Source organism: Cannabis sativa, chromosome 1 (genome assembly GCF_029168945.1).
Source record: "Cannabis sativa cultivar Pink pepper isolate KNU-18-1 chromosome 1, ASM2916894v1, whole genome shotgun sequence".
Taxonomy (NCBI): domain Eukaryota; kingdom Viridiplantae; phylum Streptophyta; class Magnoliopsida; order Rosales; family Cannabaceae; genus Cannabis; species Cannabis sativa.
Genome location: NC_083601.1, coordinates 24,387,641 through 24,395,800, shown reverse-complemented (window position 1 = coordinate 24,395,800; position 8,160 = coordinate 24,387,641).

The window sequence follows — 8,160 nt, the reverse complement described above, 5'->3', positions numbered from 1 at the left end:
AGCTTGTTTGTAAGTTTTCAAAACCTATTATTACTTGATTGCAAATAGCCATGGTTACTTTTTGCCAGATCTAATGATTTGATGGCTCCCTTGGTCAAGTTAATAATTTGTAACAGGTAAATTTACAATCTTCTTTCATCTGTGTATGACCTAGCAACATGATAGGACCCATCCAAAGTGTGCCTGTGTGAGCCTATATGTTTAATTTTATTATAGATGCATATAGGTTGTTGTTGCTAAAATAAATTATCATAGTTCTTGATAGAATTTATTTAGGCCCATTTAGTTATTGGGCTTATTCAATTAATAACAGTTGTTCTTATTAAGGTTAAATTCCTCTCTTTTGGGCCTTGTGTGAGAGTTGGGAGCCATAGAAGTGGGTACGACATACTGAACCCAGCACCCCCTCACATGAACCACCCCAATTGTGAAGGCCCATTTGCCTGATTTGAACAACTGTACTAGGTTAATTACACTAGTTTAACCTAATAAAATTGATTAGCAACATAATTAATTTCATTTATTTTGAAATTAATTTAAGAAAATTATAGTTTAAAGAATTTTTTATTCTAAGCTAAACTATATGTATTTTCTTGTATTTAATTAAATATAGAATTATAACCATCTAGATTCTTTCTGGAGCTTAATTTAAATTTTTCATTAAATATTCCTATTTAAGTTGATATTTAGTTATCTACAACTAACCAACTTAAATCTGAATATCTTTTGAATTTCAAATTTCAAAATTAAGTTGAGGAATTTTAGGCATTGGTTATTAAGATTCTTTAGATATTTTTTAAGTTAATATCTTTTCGAATATTAACTTAAAATGGAATATTTTCAAATTAAGTGGTTACAACTTAATTTTTTATATTTAATTAAATTTAAATTTGAAAAATATTTAAGTTCTAGATTTTTTCTAATACAACTTAAATTAGATATTTTTTCAAATTTTGTGGAAAAGATACTTAGTCAAATAAGATATTTTCTAGATAGTTATTTCTAGACTACTTATTATTTCTAATATTAAATAGGAAATATTATACATTGTAAAATTAATTATTTATTAATTAATTTTGGTACAATTTATTTTAAGTATATTTTTCCTAGTATTAAACTAGAGATTAATAATTAAGCCTTCTCTACACTTAATTATTTATTTCTTGAATTTAATACATTTAATTAATTCGAAAATTGAATATCTAAGTTGATTTTTATCATCATACTTAAATATTTCTTTTTCATGACATTTAATTAAATACAAAATTATTTTTAGCTGAAATTTATTTTTTCAACTAAATTTAAATAATTTTCAAAAATATATTTTTTCTTTATTTTATTAATCAATTTTTGAAATTGCATTTCTTAAATGCTAGAATTTCGAATTTTATCTTGAAAAATAGATTAAGTTGTAAATTAATTATTTATTTTAATTAATTCTTGGATCAACTTAAATCAATGATTTTTTCATTTATTGATTAATTTAAAATAAATTGAATTAAAGTATATTATTAGAAATTGAATTAATTAGTCAAAGGAAAATCTAGATAGATGATATTTTTGCTTGAAGTATTTTTCTAGTGTATTTAATTAAATAGAAAATTAATATTTAAGTTGATTTTCATCATCATACTTAAATATTTTAAATTTTTCTTATATATTTAATTAAATAGGAAAATTATATTTTTTGTTGTAAATTAATTTTATTAATTAATTTTGGGCCAACATTAAATTAGAATAATTTTTCCAGGATTAATTTTTTATTTTAACATGCATTTTCAAAAATTGTATTCTTAAATACTTTAATTTTTCGAAATGCAATATATATTTATAGAAAATTAAATTTGAGTTGTAAATTAATTTAAATTAATTTTGTAACAACTTAAATTGAATATTTTTCTAAATATTTATTGGAAATTATTACTAAGATGGAAATAATTCATGTTATTTTCATATCCATCTAAGTAAAATTTATAAATATTAAATTAAAATTTATATTTGGAATTTTTCATTCTAAATTGGAAATTTTAATTAAATAAATATATATTTAAAATAAATAGAATAAATAAAGAGAATCAAAGAAAATACAACTCACTTTAAATAATGAGCTTGATTATTATTAAGATATTCGATTTCCATTGTGGGTTTTACACCGCGTTTGTTTTAGTGAGTAATCATCCCTAATGGAGGAACGTTCATTAGGAATTTCGCACCGTTTAACCTCGCATGATAAGTAGTTTGTAAGTGTTTTGTATGGTATGGATCACCCTAATGGTGGCGACCATACTTGACTTGCAAATTATGAAACAATGGTGGAAGCTCATAAGATAGAATTGCCTTGACTCTCGCCTAAACGGGACAACGCTGAATTCCAATCTTGATCGAATAAAGGTTGCTAGAATGGTTATCATTTTAGATGAGCTGACAACTCTATTCAATGGATGATGCTTTGACTCTCGCCTAAACGGGACACTATATCAGTTTGTTGAAAAACCTTAGAAATTATTTAGGATTGTATGTTTTAGTATTTTCACTTGTCATTCCTACTTGCTATATGCTTATAATTTCTGAATTGTGTATGAATTTATATTGAACCATGTTATTTTCTGTTATTAAGTTGTAGTTTAATTTCGAATCTTCATTGTTGGTCTAACATGTTTGTTTTTCTAATGAGATAAATCCCTAATGGATTTTCACCATTAGACATACATAATAGTGTTAGATCTCGAAAGATAAATATTGTATATGCAACATCTAGCTGTTCATCAATTGATGACACCTTAGACTAGTATTTTTACGATATGAAACAAGAAGATTACATAAATAAGATTACTTTGTCTTTCGCTAATCGAAGCATCGTTGGATTCTTATTTATAAACGAAATTATCCTAATTCCTCTTAGCTTATTCATTTCGAATTAGCTCCATAATATATCATTGGATGAATGGTCTATAAATCATTTCATGTCATTATATTTTCTCTTAAGAAATTAAATGACGCATATGATTATAATCCCGAAATTCTATTCCCAATTGATATAAATCCTCAATCTTAGAAATCTCCTACTTGTATGGGCAAATCTGACTTAGAGTTTGTATAAGTAGTGCTGGTCCAAGATAGAATTACTCATAATATTTGGTATAAATTTAAGTCTTTGACTTTAATTTTAGATTCCAAATAGAAATTTTCTTATATTTCTAATTCCAGAATACAATACAGTTACACTTTCTCAAGTGTTTAATATACATCTTCTATTAATGAATTAAAACTGTATGGAATATGAGTTAGGTATTCTGTGACCAGGATCCACTTGAAGTATTCTAAGAACTCTTTGATGTAACTAAACCTATGTCATCAAAAGACACTACCATTTTTTTTAATCTATGGCATTTGTATCTTGTTCATAGTGGATTTGATAAGATCAATCTCTGCAAAGAGTTAATATGCCTATATCCACTGAAAGTAGTTCATCTCATTCGCAGATGGATGTACATTCAGGGGTGGATATGAGTTTTTCGTTGTATTCTTAAAACGATAACTCTAGATTATACCTTTTAGCAAAGAAATTTGAAATGTTTGAAAAATTTCATTAATTTCTAGCAATGGTTAAAACCATTAAGGTAAGTGGTTAAAGATCTTGCGAATTGATAGGGGTGGAGAGTGAAATAGTTAGTAGATATGCAGTTCAAAGATCATTAAATTGATTTTTGAATTATATCCAAACTTACCTCCCCAGAAATTTCGAGTTGCATGTTGATGATTAGTTAGTAGTCGTTGCCTAAATCCTTCTATGGTAATACAATTTCAGAATGATGTAATGGTTGGGTACTTATTGTAAATCATTACTAGATTCATGGATGACCTAATCAAAATCTTAAGAAAAGCTAGAACTGTTAACCATGGTTTGTTAGCTATTCTAAGTGATTAGGGGTGGACCATCCCATTGTCAATAGATAAAAAAGTGTTTGTTCAAACAAATACTACTTTTCTAAGAAAATGACTAAGTCTGAAAAACAAGTAGCAAATAAAGGAGATATTTAATTCTTGATTCCAAAAGTGTTCTATCATCTTATATAACATATGATGATCCCACTGCCTCTGTTGTCTTGTCACAACCGAAGAGATCAATACCATTTAGTTTTCTTAGACATAATTCACGGTACCTTGTCGTAGTGGGAGACTTTCTATGAATTCACCTTCTTATGACTCGGGAGACACTAGTGATTAAAATCCATTATGAGTTTAAACAAGTAATGGATTGTCAAGATAAGAAACTAAGAAGAAAGCCAATAGAACTATGGTTTAATCCATTCACATGGAATAACCTAAAGTTTTCTATTACAAGGACATAAAAGGAAATTTTAGTTAAAAAGTCTATTCTATGGACTTAACAAACTTCCTGTTCCTAGTATTATAGGTTTGAGTTTATCTAAACCTATGGCTTGTGGTATACATGGTAATTACTTACTCTAATGCAAGCAACTTACTTTAGTAAGATGCTGAAGCATTTTCTTTCTAATGGCAATCTATAGAAGCTTCACAACTTCTTAGGTATAGATTTTATTTATCTAAGGAAAAGTCTTAACTATTCCAGAAAAGATAAAGCCATGAAAGAATTTCTTATATCAACAGTGAGAGGTCTTAGATATGCTTTTGTATGCCTTAGACCAGACACCTGCTGTTGAGTGGGAGTAATGAGTAGGTATCAGATTAATCCAGGAGAAGAACATTGGAAGACAATCAAGTAAATTTTAAGATTAAGAAGAGGAACTATATGTTAGTCTATAAGGGTGTGTTTAAAACTCTTAGACTACACCATATCAGATTTCGAAATTTGCATTTGTGCTAGAAAATCTTTCTGATAAGATGGTGATTACTCTAGGGGTGGAATAGTGATTTTGGAGAAGTGTAAAAACCTATCTGAAGTCTTTAGGTCTACCAGAGAGGGACTGAATGTTAAGGTTGCAGGAAAGGTACTTATTCAGTCTAAGGAAAGTTCTATACATTTTTGGCATCATTCCAAATTGCCTTAAACTACTAGTGTTAATTTCCTGATTAACCAAAAGTAGTTGCCAAAGGTATAGAATCCAGTATCCCAAGAGAGTAGACATATGGAGAGGAATTTCACATTATCAATGATTTTGTGATTAAAGGAAGAGTAATAGTGGAGAAAAGGTTGTGGTTAATTCAACCTTTTAGATCCTATTACGAGGAGTTTACTACTACTACACTTGATTTGTATATCAAGGTGTTGAGATTATTTGAAACGCACTTTTTGTTTTATATTAGTGCAAGTGGGAGTTTGTTGGGTTTTATGCCCTAAATAAAACTCATTTCAATATAATCAGATTTACTTATTAATATAGATCAGAAATAACATTTAATGTTGCATGGTTCACATGATTTATTTCATGATTATATGTACATAATGTATAAATTCATCTGAAACCCTTTTCACATACTTGATCCTGTTTATTGTGCCGTCAACACATTGGAAAGTAAACATGACTATGTGAATAAAGTTTCCTAGATTTATCAGACACAGGGTTTTACTGATATGATAATCTACAACAAGAGTTTACTTGTATTTGGAGAAATACTATGTTCTTTCCAGAACATTGGTTAAAGTAAAGCTCAGGTTGGATGCATGGAGTATGCATCGGAAGGGACCGATATTGAACTTTGACTTAGATTTATTAAACTTACCGTAAAATCTATTCAAGTTAATATCGCCTAGTTGATCCTAGATCAAATGATCTTAATCCTGTTATGATTAGGCTCAATCTTGAAAGGCTATTCGTGTTCCTTGAATTGTTAGTTAAGCCTACTTTTAGGTCAGGGTGATACGTACTTTTTGGGAACACGGTAGTGCAATTGAGTGGGAGCGCTAGCATAAACATGGAATCTATAGCTTCTATTTGGCGAATAGTAAGCAAAGGATGATCACCTTCGAGCTTGACCAAACGAAAATAAATGGTGGAGATCTCATTTCACATAAGCTGAAATATCATTTCTACGGGGTCAAGTGTTTTAAGGATAAAATACATAGTAGGGTGTTACGGTAATTTAATCCCTTTACTGTGTAGATCATTCATATAGAGGATAATTGATCAAATTAGGATTATAATAATGGATAACTAATGATGTGTCTATATGGTGGAACATATAGAGCATTCTATATAACTGAGAGTGCAATTCTAAGTTCTATGCGTGGATTCAACGAAGAATTAATAAGTTAGTGAATTTTAGTAATAAATTTTTGATCTACTTATTGGAAGCTCGGTTATATAGACCCATGGTCCCCCCACTAGTTGAGATAATATTGCTTGTAAGACTCATGTAATTGGTTTTGATTAATCAATTATAATTCTCAAATTAGACTATGTTTATTTGTGAATTTTTCACTAAGTAAGGGCGAAATTGTAAAGAAAGAGTTTTAGGGGCATATTTGTTAATTATGATACTTTGTATGGTTCAATTAATAAATATGATAAATGACAATATTATTTAATAATTATTTATAGTTATTAAATAGTTAGAATTGACATTTAAATGGTTGAATTAGAAAATTGGCGTTTTTGAGAAAATCAGATGCAGAAAAGGTAAAACTGCAAAATTACAAAAAGTGAGGCCCAAATCCACTAGTATAGGGCCAGCCACTTTTGTAGGAAATTTAAACTGATATTTTCATTATTTTAATGCGAAATAATTCAAACCTAACCCTAGTGGAATGCTATAAATAGATAGTGAAGGCTTCAGGAAAATTACACTAAATTTTCCACACTTCTCATTCAGAAAAAACTGAGCCTTCTCTCTCCCTATCTTTGGCCAACCCTTCTCTTTCTCCTTCCCTCTTCAATTTCGAAAATCTTAGTGTGAGAATAGTGCCCACACACAGCAAGTGATACCTCAATCATAGTGAGGAAGATCGTGACGAAAGACTTTCAGCAAGAAGGAGTTTCAGCATCAAAGAATCAGAGAAAGAGATCCAGGTTCAGATATTGATAATGCTCTGCTACAGAAAGGAATCAAGGGCTAGATATCTGAACGGAAGGAGTCATTATATTCCGCTGCATCCAATGTAAGGTTTCTTAAACTTTATATGTGTATAATTTCCAACAAAATTAACATTTATCTTCATAATTTTTAATTTCACATCTATAAACTATTATTTTGATATTCAAATTCATATGAAAAATATCTTAATTTAAATTTAAATAAGATATCTATTAATTATTACTGTAGTTATATTTATTTATTTTCTTTTTAATTTTCTTATTTTTTATTAGGTTTATAAATTTATGTGATATTTTATAATAGAAATAATTATATCGTCAATTTTGTAAAAAACCTGATTGTAGATAGATTTCATAGTCTTGACTTTGAGATTGAGAAAATAGGAGACAAAGATAAAGTTTAGTTTAATAGGATATGGGAAAAATAGTTGTAAATAAGGGTATATTATCAAAACCCATTTACCTATCTACTTACACCTATAAATTTAATTTATAATAATTAATTAAAATAAAAACTAAATTAACTACCTAATTATAATTCTCTAACCATATAATTTGAATATTATTATTTAATAATTAAATAAAACAAAAATCAACCTAATTAAAAATATCTACATACGTATAATTTTAATTTATTTATTTTTTATGCTCTTTCTTTTTCACATTCAATTATATTACATTTCAATTCTATTTTTAAAAATTTCAGACTTTTTCTTTTTTTCTTTTCTATTTTTTTTTTGTTGTCGTATAAATTGATTATACGGCTGACTTTTTTTATATGGAAAAAGATTTTTTGGCATATGACTGACTTTTTTAAATTGTATTTATATATAAATATTATTTTTAATTAAATCAAATAAAAAATAGAAAAAAAATGAGAAATAATAGTAAAATATCAATTAGTAGATTTATACTCTAATAAAATATTAAAAATTGAGAGAATTAAGGAGAGAAAAGAAAAATATCAATTTTAAATTGTATTTATATATAAATATTATTTTTAATTAAATCAAATAAAAAATAGAAAAAAATGAGAAATAATAGTAAAATATCAATTAGTAGATTTATATTGTAATAAAATATTAAAAATTGAGAGAATTAAGGAGAGAAAAGAAAAATATCAATTTTAAATTGTATTCATATA